Genomic DNA, 15,826 nt, shown 5'->3' on the forward strand with positions numbered 1-15,826 from the left:
TTGAGAGTGCTTTTGATTTACTGTCATCAATCAATTGATGTAGGAAGAGTGCATCTGATACAGAAGGGAAGACTGAAGAGTAAACTTAAGAAGAGTAAACTGTGATGAGAGAAATGTATGTAGTAAATATACGAAAATACATCAGAGCTCAGGTAAATAATATTATTTTTTCCAATTACATAGGATGCAATAGACTTTAATAAATAAGCAATACCTTTAAAATATTGGGAAAAACAACAACAACAACAACAAACAGTAGCCCACAGGGGTCGACCTTGCTTTAAAAATAAATATTTTTTTTCATTAATTTGTTGAATTCAAAAAGTAATGTAAAAGAAGACCTGGAAGCAATGTTGGAATCATAGAATCATAAAATCATAGAATGGTTTGGGTTGGAAGAGACATTAAAGATCATCTAGTTCCATCTCCCCTGCTATGGGCAGGAACACCTTCCACTAGATCAGGTTGCCTAAAGATGTACCTTTGATGAAACAAAGAATAGAATATATAGAAACAAAGAAAATATATAATAAAATATAAATAAAATATAAAGGAAAAACTGCATCAGAGACTGGTTAATAAATTGCAATTAATTCAAATTAGTGAAAACTACCATGTCAGATTTTTTTTTTCCACTGTTGATGGATGTTAATGGATTAAACCAGTGGTGTAAATATATACAGTGGTGTAAATACATTTCAAAAGCCCATGGCTCTCATTTACAGCCCATCCGGATCAAGACAGAATTAAAATAAAAGTTTTATGTATATTTTTCAGACAATTCCTTGTCAGGGAAACATGGCAACTGTCTCATGTTTTAGGAATAGATTGAGTTATAGGAATAAGATCTTTCTTAGCAACTAACATTTTAAAAAAAAAAAAAAAAAAAAAGCAAAAATGAAAAATTTCATGTCAAATATATGCAGGACTCCTTAGTTTATGGAGAATACTTACTCCATATCCTTATTCCCCTTCACATTATAAAGCCAAAGCCTGATTCCCTTAAATAAATAAATAAATAAATAAATAAATAATCTTACATGAAAAGATATTTTTTGAATAAAAGGGACCAGCAATTTATTTTATCATTTATAATATTTTAAGTCCCATTTTTAGTGTGGATTAATCTAAATTGCATGTTAAGATTCAAATGTTTTACTACCTAGAATTTCAGAGGTTCTGAATTTCTGTCACTGGTAGCTCTCATCTTACAGTTATCTGCAGACATTTCACTTCTATCAGCAAGGCCTGGATAAATATGCTGAAAGATGATAAAATGAGTTGAAGCACTTTGTGAGAGGTGTGATTGTGTTGTGAGGTGACCTGAGCAAAAGAACTGATGGGAATGATTGCCTCTACCTGAAAATCATACTTACAGTTAAAGTGAAAATAAGAATGCATATTTGAAAAAATTCATGATATCTCACTTCAACTATATGGGGTATCTTAGGTCAAAAATGTTATATAGGTGTCTGCTTGTCACAGGAATGCTCAGAAGTTAGAAGATTTATTTAGCTTTTTGTATGAAGTAGGCAAAGCATTATGTCTGTATAGGCTGATCTGGTCCATACATAGAGTTTATGGACAAAACAAATGTGTGTGACAGGTAGATTATGAGCATGCTCTGTGAAAAATTTAAGTTATTTTGGACTGAACCTTCACAATGTACTTTTTTTTTTTGTGAATGTGACAGTAGTAAAGGAAAGAAAATATTACCATCATCCTTTCTTTGAAAGGAACTTATTTATTCTTTTGGGGACATTTCAACACTACAGTTTTGTTTTACATTTTTATTTTATTTTATTATATTATATTATATTATATTATATTATATTATATTTATTTTATTTTTTAATTTTAAAAGTTTAATTTAATTTAATTTTCATTTTCATTGAATAATTTCTAACAGTGAATATTAATTTCATCAGACCTTTTTGGGCAGTTGCAAAGGAGTTTTACAGAACAAAATAGAATATCTTGGGTTGGAAGGGACAAAAAAGATCACTTAGTCCAACTCCTGACTCCATACAAGACAACTTAAAAATCAAACTATATGTCTGAGAGCACTGTCCAAACACTTCTTGAACTCCCACATGCTTGATGTTGTGACCACTTCCCTGGGGAGCCCATTCCAGTGCCTGACCACCCTCTCAGTGAAGAACCTTTTCCTAACATCCAGACTGAACCTCTCTTGTCGCAGCTCCATGCCCTTCCCTCGGGTCCTGTCACTGTCACTGTCACCAGAGAGAAGAGATCAGCACCTGCCCCTCCACTCCCCTTGTGAGGAAGCTGCAGGCTGCTATGAGGTCTCCCCTTAGTCTCCTCTGCTCTGGGCTGAACAAACCGAGGGACCTCAGTCACTCATGTGTCTTTCCCTCTTCCTGTGTCTTAACCCTCACCATCTTTGTAGGTCTCCTTTGGATACACTCTCACAGTTTTATGTCCTTCTTATGGCCCTTTTGACTGACAGGGCACACTGTTGATTCGTATTCAACTTGCCATCAACCAGAACTCCGATACCTCTTTCCATGGGGGTGCTCTCCAGCCTCTCATCTCCCAGTCTGTACAATTCAGGATTGCCCCATCCCAGGTGCATAATCTGTCATTTACTGCACTTGCTTGTTAACTTTCATACGGTTAATGATTGCCCAGCCCTTTCATTTGTCATGATCTCTCTTTAAGGCCTCTCTACCCTCAAGGGAGTCAATAGATCCTCCTGATCTAGTATTGTCTGCAAACTTAGCGTGCATTCAAGTCCTGCATTCAGATCATTTATAAAAATACGGAACAGAAGTGGCCCTAAAATTAACCCTGCAGAACTCCACTAGTGACTGACCACCAGCCTGGTGTAACCCCATTCACTGTAACCCTTTGAGCCTGACTTAGTCAGTTGTTCACCCATTTATGTACTTACCTAGCTATATGCTGGATGTTTTATCCAGAAGGGTGCTATGAGAGACAATACTGAAAGCTTTTGTAAAATTCAAAAAATAAAAAATAAATCACATCTACTTGCTTTCTTTAGTCATCTAGAGGTAAAGTAAATGTAATGTGCTGGGATTACTATTCCTTCTCTGGACTTTGTCACAATCACTTTTATTACCATTTCAGAATGACTGGAATTTATAGTAATCTGGCTAGTGAGAGAAGTCATGATCATCAGCTATGTCCTAGTCTTAAGTGTCTTATAATATAGACATCTGTGTAAACAACATGTGAGGGGAGACAAACTGTTAATTTCTTTCACCACTCATACCTCTTTTGAATATTTCTAGATTAGTGGTTAAGGTATTTGAAAATTTTAACATACATTACTGCAGAAGACTGTTTTTCCTTTTTGCATGTTTTTTGCTGACATTTATCCAAAGTACAGACACCATTTTCATGATAGCTATTTGCCCAGAGAGATAGTGGGTAACTTTAAAAATGTTATGGACATGGTCCTGGGAAATGTGTTCTAGATATCCCTGCTTGACTAGGGTGGCTGGACCAGATGATCTGCAGAGGTCCCTTCCAAAATCAACCATTATGTTATTCTTTGATTCTGTCAGTTGTCTGTTTTTTCCATCTCACTAATCTTACTAAACTTTTTTGTATGAGTGCAAGAAACTCTGATTCACTCAGGCATGGAAGGATATAGGTTGTGAGTGTCATGTCAAGGTCTTGGACTACATGATGAAGTGACAAAACACACCAAATTAAAAGGCAAAACATCACACCTTTGTGTGGGTATTGTGGAGCTGGGGCACTAGGAAGTAATCAGAGAGAGCATAGCTTTTGGGTGGAAGACACTATGAAAGGCAAAGCTTTGTCTTCAGTGCACTACCTTTAGAAAAGACTGTCAACTTCGAGGAAAGTTATTTTGCATGGTCAAGACTATCATTGTTCAAACATCCTTGTAGCCTGTACATCAACTTTTTCCATAAGGAACACTAAATTAAAGAGCATGCTTAGCAAGTAAGAGCAAAGTCAACCTTCCAAGAGAAAAGAACACTCAGAAAAATTCAGTAAAGATTTTACCTTATTGTATTAAACCATCAGCAAAGATTAGAAGAAACTAAAGATGACCATGAAAATAACGGATATTTATCATGCTGTGGATCGTTGTCCCAAAGGAATGATAGAGTCTTAACCTCTTGGGAAACCTTAAGTCAGAGAGAACAAAACATTTGAAAATCTATTAGCTGAAGCTTAGTTAAAGCATCTGTCAGATGAATGAAATGAAAGAGTTGACAACATTGAATCTTTTATCTCATTTATTTCCAATAGAAATAAAGGTAGAGGAGGCAGAATACAGGAGGCAAATGTGCTGGCAAGGGGTAGTAGGAAGAAGTGATGCAGGAGAGGAAAATTCAAGATAAAGCAATTTAAATCCAAATATATAGAAGAAATATAGATAACTCAGAACCAGAAAGATTTCTGCAATCCTTTCACACAGAAAATGAGAAAGAAAAGAAAAAAAGAAAAAAAGAAAAAGAAAAAAATAGGAGTAGGAAATAAAATTATGTATAAGAGGAATTCAAATTAGCAAAGTAATGGCAGAAAGAAAGAAAAAGAGAAAAAGAAGGAAAGAAAGAAAGAAAGAAAGAAAGAAAGAAAGAAAGAAAGAAAGAAAGAAAGATGGAAAAGAAAGAAAGAAAGAAAGAAAGATGGAAGGAAAGATGGAAGGAAAGATGGAAGGAAAGATGGAAGGAAATAAAGATGGAAGGAAATAAAGGAATATGAGAAAACAGCTATAACAAAGACATGAAAGAGTTAGCAAAAAATAATCAGCTATTAAAAACAAGCCACTTGGACAAACACAAAGATAAAATGGAATTTTTGTATTTTATTGTCAGTGACTACAGCAAAGGTATTATTTTAATGATATAAGACACAGCAACATAAACTCAGAAGCACTGTGGTTTAACCTGGTAGGCAGATAAGCATCACACAGCCATTTGCTCACTTCTCCCCAGTGAGATGGGAACTGCAATAGGAAAAAAGGTAAAACATATGGGTTGAGATGGTTTAGTAGGACAAAGAAGGGATGATGATGGTGATGATGACAACAACCACAACAACAACAACAATAAAAAAAATATACAAAGTAAATTATACAGAACACAATTGCTTACCACCCACCAACCAATGCCCAGCCAGTCTCTGAGCAGCAGCAGCCCCACCTGGCCAACTCCCAGTTTTATTGTTCAGCATGATGTCATATGGTATGGAATGTTTTGGCCAGTTTGGTTCAGCTCTCCTGGCTGTGTCCCCTCCCAGCTTCCTATGCACCCCAGCCTCCTCACTGGCACAGCAGTGTGAGAAGCTGAAAAATCCTTGACTTAGAACAAGCACTGCTCTACAACAGCTAAAATATCAGTGAGTAATCAACATCCTAATCCTAAATCCAACATGCAGCACCATATCAGCTACTAGGAAGAAAATTAACTCTATCCCAGCCAACAACAGGACAAGAAGTGATGTGTGAAGTGATCCTCTGATCCCTATATGCTGAGCCAGTCTCTTAAGACAATTGATTATATCTTAATTTAGTTTACCTAACTGGTAAACTAAAAAGTGTTTTCACTTCCACCAAATTAAAGTTTATTTCTAGTGTTTATATTTAGCAGGTTTAGGAGAGTGTTGTGGTTTAGCCCGGCTGGCAGCCAAACACCACACAGCCATTCGCTCACCCTCCGCCCTCCCTCTTTGGGATGGGGGAGAGAAATGGGAAAGTGAAGCCTGTGAGTTGAGATAAAGACAGTTTATTAAGACAGGAAAAATAATAACAATAATAATAATAATAATAATAATAATAATAATAATAATAGTATTAATAGTAATAATGTGTACGAAATAAGTGATGCACAATGCAATTGCTCACCACCCGTTGACCGATGCCCAGCCTATCCCCGAGCAGCCGGCCCCCCCTCCACCCCGGCTAGCCACCCCTATATATTGTTCAGCATGATGTCAGATGGTATGGAATACCCCTTTGGCCAGTTTGGGTCAGCTGTCCTGGGTCTGTTCCCTCCCAGCTCCTGCTGCATCCCTAGCCTGCTCGCTAGCAGGACAGAGAGAGGCTGAAAAGTCCTTGGCTTGGTGTAAGCACTGCTCTACAACAATTAAAACATCAGCATGTTATCAGCGCTCTTCTCCTCCTAATCCAAAACATAGCACCCTGCCAGCTACTAGGAGGAAAATTAACTCTGTCCTAACTGAAACCAGGACAGAGAGCTTCAATAGATTCCTTTACTAATAAATGTGGCTCTGAAAATTAGCCCCTATTTCACTCTCTCCTATTTTTCACAGAAATTTATTATTGCCAGGAATATTCTTAAGTAATGAAGTCTTTATAGTTAATCTTTAGATAATCACATATTTACTTTCAGGTTGGTCTAAGTTACAGGACTTAGAGCTGCCTTTAACAGTTGAGTGTTTTACTCTGTTCTTTTCTCCCCCACTGGGAAGGGAGATGAGAGACATGACTTTTCCAAATCCCGTAGAATAGGACTATTCTGAATAAACCATATAGTAAGGTATTAATGGTAGCCTGTATTCAGGAAAAAATATCAAATGTTTTCTGTTATATTGGTGCTTTAGTGAACACTGGAATAGCAAGGCAAATAAACAGGAAGGCCTTATAAACTTAAATCTGAAATACAACAAATTATTGGCTTGTCACAGATATACAATTCAAAGTGAACCTATCTGTCAGCAAACGTCAAGATGGATAATTTAACACATTTAATGACAGCATGATAATGACAATGTTGCGTTGTTTTAACATTCAGGTTGACGAATTAGGAACAGGTCTTAAACACATTTTGGCCATGTAAGCTACTAGCCAAACACATTGTGAACTTTCGCTCAGGTCATTACTCTTTTCATACTGTGTACCTTGCAAATTTTTTTTTATTTATTTTTTTTTCCATTCTTGTGCCTCCATTGATAAATATCATGAGGTTTACTCTTGTGGTGGGTTCACACTGATGGGTAGCTAAGCTCTTCCATGCTGTTCTCTCATGTCCCTGTCTCAAAAGAACAGGGGGAGGAAATGCAATGAAACAAGGCTAGTGAGTTAAGGAAATCACTCAAGATCACTCAACAATTACTGTCATGGGAAAAACAGACTCAACGTAAGAGATATTAATATAATTTATTGCCTATTGCTAAAAGACTAGAGCACTGAGAACTAAAAGTAGACTAATAACACCTACTTGCCATCTACCCTCTTCTACCGCCGTCCCCTGAGAGGCACAGGGGAACAGGGGATAGGGGTTTTGGTCAGTCCATAACGCTTCATTTCTGCTGTTCCTTACTCTCCTTAAACCAAATGTAAAGATGAGATCTCACTCAGAAATGACAGCAGACACTGAGGATCTAGAACTTGTAACTAAGAACCTGATTCTCGTTTTTCTCCTGTCTGTTCCACAGTGGGTAGGTGTTGGCTTCATCCTACCCCTATGTGTGGAGCAGCTGCCTGAGAAGAAGAATTTTTGAAGAGAAAGAAATTGTCCAGCAGATATCAGGATGTTACAAAATCCTCAAATGTCAGAATTCATTATTTCTGGTGAAGAGTTTAAGGAAGCTGGGTAATGATTAGATAGTGATTGTCAAACCTAGGATTTCTGATGGATTCATATAGAATCGTACAGAGTCATCTAGGTTGGAAAATATCTTGAAGATCATCAGGTTATGTGTGCTCCTTTCTCATGCTTTTCCGCAGGTTGGTGTCACATTAATCTTTAGGAAATGAAATAGCTGAATAAATGGAGTTTGTCTATATAGTCCAACATTCAGTAGGTTTGGACTAATCAGTCTTGCATTACAGTTTTTAGTAGATTTCTGAAAGCAATAGATTTCACTGAAATGTAGAGATTTCAAGAGATCTGCTATTCTGCTATGAGTCAGATCAAGTGTATCTAAATAATCTCTGACAGATATTTATTAAAATATATTACTTGAATCCAAGGGCAGAGGTATCATAACTTACCTAAGTACCCAGAACTTCCTCCTTGTACATAACTGAAAGGTGAAAATAGCAAAGAAGGCTATATACTCCTTCAGTTTGCAGTAGAAAAGATATGCTCTTCACACACGTATAGCCTTATAATTTTTTCCCCACTTCTTTCTATCAGAATTTAAAAACAGTGTAAGAGGAAAACAAATGCAAAAAAAAAAAAAAAAACAAAAAAAACAAATGTAAAACAAAACAAAATATGTCATGGTATTATATGAATGTGATGGAAGTACAATGGTTCCAGAGAACAATGAACAGTAATTTATGCTTTGCATATTAAGTAAACAGAAAACACTTCCAAATTACAGCACTTGTGAATGTCAGAAAAGGCTATGAAGACTATTAGGAAAACATTTTAGATTTACTCAGTAATGCCATGAGGTTTATTATATGCCAGTTAGGAAGAATATAAGTTACCTTATTTCAATAGTCTAATTTTTTTGAAAATTACTTAAATTTTATCATCTTGAAACTCCTGTAATAATTGTATAGCAAAGAATATGCTGCTTTGTTAAAAATAGAATACCATCTTATCAACAGAATAGAAAATGCTTGACATTAAAGTAATCCACAAAATTCAATCTTTCTTTACTTTTTTTGGCATTTAAAATTCTTATTAAAAAAGCATGCATTTTTTCCTGCATGTCTACATGAATGCAAAATATAACTTTTCAATAAGCCCAGGTTGTTTGCAAGATAAAGAACTATTTTGTCTTTTGATTTGACCATTGCTCCCATTGGCAAATATTGGACCACATCTATAACGTAGTACGGTCTAAAAAAAAAAAGAAACTATCTGTATTTTGTCTTTTTTATCACCTTGTCTTTTTTATCACCACAAGAAATTACACTAATTTTATTCAGAGAATGTCAGTCTTTTTTTGAGTTCTAAGGCTTCACCTTCATTGTTCCAACTGATTATAAGCATTAAGAAGAGCTGTCACTTTTAAGTAACTAGGACCAAGCCCCTTGAAAACTTTGTCAATTAATTCTTGAGGTGTACTTACTGAAGAGTTTTGAGCTGAAATTCAGTGAGGAATCTCAACAATTTATTTATATAAATCTGGCTTATTCAGAACAAAATAGAGGAAAAAAATAGATTATAACTCAACTGTGTTGGGTTTTCTCATGGGATTTGCATGCAGGCACATTCACTCATTCACATTCACTTACCGGTGATACTACAACTGACAGAAAAATAATGATGATGCAGTTTGGTCCATGAAATAAGAGTGAACTCCTTTCCCTATCTGTATACTTTCCCCCATACGCAGAACTCTTACAGGAAATAATGCTTTGTAGTACTTCAAACAATACTTTGATGCACTCTAATTATTGTTTTGGACATTTTGCAGTCTTAAAATTTCATGTAAGTGAAAAAGAAAAGATGCTTGCAGATAATTTATTCAGTTTCCCCTTTTTAGAGACATAACAGCTCAAGTCTTAAGGGGAAATATCAAACATGACAGGTAGTCTGTAAAAAAGGAAATAAAATTGTTGATAAAACCATAGTAAATGTCATTAGCTTAATCCGGATTCCAACTTCAAAATAAATATTCATTGAGGTGTTAGACTGAATTAAAATAATTTTGATATCTGTATTTTTAGAAGCTCACTTTGTTCAAGTGGGAACAAAACTATTAACATTTATCTCTCTATTCTCCACTTTTTGAATTCTTATGGACTCTTTTGCAGGAAGAATTTCAGGGCTGCTGGTGCCCTCTGTGTAAGGCTGCACCTTGAGTACCATGTTCAGTTTTGGGCCCCTCACTAGGGACACATCAAGGCCCTAGAGTGTGTCCAGAGAAGGGCTGTGAAGCTGGTGAAGGGTCTGGAACACAAGTCCTATGAGGAGCAACTGAAGGACCAGGGATATTTAGTCTGGAGAAGAGAAGGCTCGGGGGAGACCTTATTGCTCTCTACGACTACCTGAAAGGAAGTTGTGGGGAGCAGGGTATAAGCCTCTTCTCACAGATAACTAGTGATAGGAGTAGAGAGAATGGCCTCAAGTTGCACCAGGCGAGGTTTAGATTGGAAATTAGGAGACATTTCTTCTCAAAAAGAATAGTCAGGCATTGGCATAGGTTGCCCAGGGAAGTGGTGGAGTCACCATCCCTTGGGGTGTTTAAGGAGAGGTTGGACTTGGTGCGTAGGGACATGGTTTAGTGGCTGATATTGGTGGTAGGGGGATGGTTGGACTGGATCATCATGGAGGTCTTTTCCAACCTTAATGATTCTATGATTCTAAGTCACAGGATTTCATCCATCCCATTTGTAGGTCCCTTCACATCCTAGCCTTTGGGAAAGGCAGGGCACATGCCATATTTGACCTGTCTACTGACCATATAACTCTCTAGATGTTGTTGACAATATTGACTAAATTAAAATGAGAGATTAGATACTTAGTGCGCAAGTAAACATCTTCATATGGACATCCAAAATTAGATACCTTAGTCCAAAGAAAAACATCACTGCATTTATGTGTTTATTATTTACCAATCCTGTATATTTCAGTACACCATAGGTAAAAATAAGATGTCACCATTTCACGGTATTTTTGTGCTAGACTCTTTCCTGAAAATAATTCTACTGAGGCATGTGAGTGAAGACAGTGTGTTTCTATTTACTTACTAACTTATTGGCCAAGCAACAGTTACTCAAAAAGAACTTGGGTATAAAAATATTAATAATAATAAAAGCCAAATTATGTAATAAACATAAGGGAATACTGAGTAACTTTGTTTTCTGCTTCTGAAATTCTATATTTCAGTGCTGTATAACATAAATAATTCTGTTATACAGAGGACCTGGACAGGCTGAAGAGCTGGGCAGGAAGAAAACTCACCTGGAGTACTGTGTCCAGTTCTGGGCTCCCCGGTACGAAAAACACAGGGATCTCCTGGAAAGAGTCCAGCGGAGGGCTACAAAGATGATATGGGGCCTGGAGCATCTTCTCTATGAAGAAAGACTGAGAGACCTGGGACTGTTCAGCCTGGAGAAAAGAAGACTGAGAGGGGATCTCATCCGTGTTTATAAATACCTTAAGTGTGGGAGACAGAGGGATTTGGCCAACCTCTTTTCAGTGGTTTGTGGGGACAGGACAGGGGGCAATGGCCACAAAATGGATCACAGGAAGTTCCGCAACAACATGCAAAAGAGCTTCTTCACAGTGAGGGTGACAGAGTACTGGAACAGGCTGCCCAGGGAGGTTGTGGAGTCTCCTTCTCTGGAGATATTTAAGGCCCGTCTGGATGCCTACCTGGGTAACCTGCTGTAGGGAAGCTGCTCTGTCAGGGGGGTTGGATCTGATGATCTCTTGAGGTCCCTTCCAACCCCTACAATTCTGTGATTCTGTGATTCTATGATTCTGCTTTTCTACTTACAAAATATCCCCTCTTTATCAAATCATATTTGAAACCTAAAATATTCATTTCCAGTTAAATGCTTAACCCTTCTCCCAGCAAAAACTTGTGTTTGGACTTCATTGACAACACGATCTGGTTCCAAAATTGTTTTCTCTGATGATAAGATGTAGCTACAACCAGATTCCATTTACTACAGCCATATAAGAGAAAGGACTGAAATACAACAGAAATAATTTTCCATTCTGAACTGATTTAATATACAACTTTATTATTATTATTATTTTGTTGTTGTTATTTTGTTTTGTTTCTGCTTTTTTTGTTTTGTTTTGTTTTGTTTTTAAGAATGGCAGTTCCAGTGTTCAGGAACCACCTTCTGTTTTTGTGGATAGATTGTATAGTGCTGCTCCAGGATAGCAAAACAAATGTGTAAGTAAACGAATAAGCAAGACGGTAATATTAGGAAAACAGTTTAGAAAGGATATTTTGCTTTCAGGCCAACAAGTTCTGATCAGATGAGAGGAAATAATATTCTTTGATGTGTTGAGCATAGTAGCAATATCCTTTCTGAATGCTAATAAAATCTCAATGTTTTTCTTCCTGTTATAGCACCTGTCATGAACCCATGTAGTAACGGACAAACCTGATAATTCCATCACACATCCCAAGAATTTTCATACAAAATGTCAAATACATCAGGGCATAAACAATCCCTTGAATTCTGGCTAACTACAGAGTTCGATACTGTACACAACTTAGTAAAAGCTATGAAAAAATGTTGATTATGCTGAGCATAGTCAAACACGCTGGTGTAATAATTGTTACTAAATTGTATCTAGAAAAATTTGTAGAGACCTGGAAGAAAATTACTTAAAGCCTCTTTTGACTTTTTTATTATGTTCTATGGCCTTCATTTAATGTTTTCTTCTTCTTTCACTTAATATCAAACAATCTGCAATGCTAAAGACAAAGTTGCACTTAAGAAATAATTTTGTCTTGGTATTAAAATTATTAATGTTTAATATTTTTTCATGATGTCATAGCCCAGTATTCCCTAATAATCACTGACTTTTCTCAAATGATGTGCGATCTAGTGCCATTTGCATTATACCACTGCTCTGCTGAACACACCCCTTCTATAAAAAGATGCATGATTTGTTTAGATATATATGAATCTATATGAATTCATAGGAAGTCATTGTTTCTAATTTTGGCCCATCTGGGGAATTTGAAGAAAGTAAAAATACTTTTAGTAACCTATTTAGAAACTTTTCATTTCAGCTCTATATACTTCTGCTCAGTACTAGGAATTAGTTAAAAAAAAAAAATAATCATGTTTGATGCTCAAGACCTCATGAGGAGTTTATTGTATGCATACATTGTGTTAAATCCACAGGGAAATAATTTGATAATATATGCCTGTGTACTAAATGACTGGAGAGTTACCAATTAATATGTATCAATCTCTTTCCCAGTTCACAGAGCACATAAAGCTAAAATAGTCTGATAAACAGAAACAAACAACAAACTTAATTATCTTCAAGAAGTAAACAATTCCTTTCATGTGCCTTATCCCGTATTGTCAGAATCTTCCCTTCAAGTTTATAGATGTATAACCAGTAAAGGACTGTCGAAGCAGACGTATTCTGTGAACAGCAGGAGATTTGAGCATGTCTTTAGCTTTGCCTTCTGAATTGGTCATGCACTGCCTGAAATATAGATTGCCTGCTGTGTATTTAATGATATGGTGTAATGTATAAATGCACTGGATTAAAAATTAAACTAACTTCAGATTTCCAGGTTTTAGTCTAACTTTACAAAAGCCTTCATCTGACATAACCACATTTTTTTTTTGTCATGAAGTACAAAAAATAAATGAGGTATGGGTTATACAACATCAAACAGATGTGTATCATGTGAAAGATAATAAGTGGCTACAGGATGGAAACAGAAAAAAAAAATAGAAAACGCCTTTCTGTTAGGGGAGGGGTAATGACATAACAAGCAAAAAGTAATATGTAACAAACTAATGGTAAATGGAGAAGAATGCAGAAAATAGAGAAAGGGCCATCATGGTAAACAAAGAGTAAAATTGGGAATGGCAAAATCAATACTATATTTTAAGTGGTGAGCAGAGACCAGGATTCAAGTACAATTCAGTGGCTATCAAGTCTCCCTAGTGTGTACATAGAGAAAAACATAAGGTGAAAGGGGTGGCTTATCTTGGAGAAGAAAGAATCTTCAGTTATAAGTGTATAAGCTTTTTATAAGTATATGCCCTTTGAGTGTATGCTTGTCTAAGACCTAGATAGCTTGAGTTGTTTTTTCTTAAATGTGATTTTCAAATTAAAAAAAAAAAAACATATAGATATGTCAATAGGAATTTTGAGGATTGCTCTCTGTTGTGCATATTTCATGAGATTAAACCAAAAGTACTCATGACTGAAATGGAATCTTCTCATTATCGAAGGCTGATTGTTTAAGAGGATTTTGTATTCTTCTTATTTGATGAAAACAGGATTGTCATCTGCTCAGATTGATAAATATATATATATATATAAAGAGAACATAAATGTATCTTGTGAAGTCAGTGGCAAGTAAGATTCATAGAAAAAAAAATCTCAATCCTCTTTTCTATTATAGTTTGGGAGTTGATATGGTCTAGGAAATGATTTGGAGTTTTAGCACAGCTCAGAATGTTGTCTGTACATTTGCACTATTGCATGCCCACATATATAAGCATTTACTTAACTTTCAGTAGGTCCTTAACATGTTGAAATTTTACTAAAAACCATAATTTCAGAAGGTCATTGTATCCCGTATCTATCATTTACTGCAATAGATCTTCACTACTGCTTTGGAACACCTCAGATTCTCACTGACAAATAAGTTGACGATTGTTATACACCAATGCTTATTTTAGCAAGATCTTCTTGCTAGGTTGAAGGGGAATAGAAAAAGTTTGATTTCCCCAGGTATCTCTTTGATGCAGCTTTTGATTTGGTAAGCTCATCATACCACATTATGAAGGTGACATCTGTAAACCTCCAAAATTTACCATAAACTTCAGCAGTTTTGTATCTGGTGTCTGCATGAGTACAGATTAGATTTGTGTTTTAGAGCTTTACATGATTCCTGATACTACTTCTACTCAGTCAGCAGAAAAATAAATAAATAAATCTTTAATTATGCTGGGGTCTCGGTCAAGAGAGTCAGCAAAACAAAACTCATTATGTATTACAAAAAATCCAGCAGTGAGCAGCTAATGCAAATTCTTCATGGAGTTACAGAAAATATTCTCTATTAGTAGGAAAATAAAATTTTGACTTTTCACCTTGATAAGTTCTTCAACTCTTTTGTCTTTGTTCCCTGGTATATTGATATTACCATTTCATACATTCTGATTTCTATAATTTTGGCGAAGTTTCTTTGTCATAGAAGTGTTATTAAAACACTGAAAATTCAGTATCTCATACTCCATGAAAATGTTAGCTTTAGTAATATATGTTGTGCATGTTTGGCTTGCACTGTTTTACTACAAAGGTTTTTCTTTTTCTTTTCCATGTTCTACAGAAGGAGCATGAAAAAAATGCATATATTATCTGGTTTAATCACAGTCTGCTTTCTTCTACTTCTTCCTGTGACTTCCAATAATGTCTTTAAACTTAGTGCAAGTTATTTGAAAATCCTTATGATACCAAAACAAGGTATAAATCTCCACCATTTTCATGGACTCTTGAATAGTTTGTGGATTTGGAATATGTTTTTGTTTTTACCTGATTTTTTTCTGTTTCAGTTAATGACGATTTACTCTTAACTTCTGTTTTTCCTTTACCTGTATATCCAATTTCTTATTTCTCAATTCTGTCTCTGTGTTTAGACTAAAAGAATGAAGGATGACATAGCCATCTTTTTTCCAGTCTGCCACACAGATTTGACTTTTTAAATTTTTATTTAAGGGAGACTTTCTTGTAGTAGTATGCATAAGTATGTAGCTGGCTGGTTATCCCACATTTGCTCCCATCATCTCTGCTGTCTGTTTTGCATACTGCAGAGATGACAGCGGTCATAAGAAAGAAAAGCCAACAAAAATATGGTGACATAGATTTTTTTATATTGAGGGTTGTATTAAATTGGTTATTTTATGAATTTTATACTATACAAAGACAACCTTTATATGAACACTACTAAGAATGTTAGATCTAAAGTCAGATATCTTTTGAACACTGAGACTAATATGCCCCCAAAAACAAACAAACAAACAAAAACAGAAAAAAAAATTGGTTTTCTACCACTAAAAACTTTGACAGCAAAGCCATCAAAAAATTAAATTTTAGAACAAATTTTAATGTTTAATTTTTTTTCTTTTTTTTTTTTTTCATTTCCTTTTCTTTATATTATCTTTAACATAACTAGTCTCCAGGTTCCACTGTTAACTGTGCTATTCCCTCTCCTGAAC

The sequence above is a fragment of the Cygnus olor genome, chromosome 2 (assembly GCF_009769625.2).
Source record: "Cygnus olor isolate bCygOlo1 chromosome 2, bCygOlo1.pri.v2, whole genome shotgun sequence".
NCBI lineage: Eukaryota > Metazoa > Chordata > Aves > Anseriformes > Anatidae > Cygnus > Cygnus olor.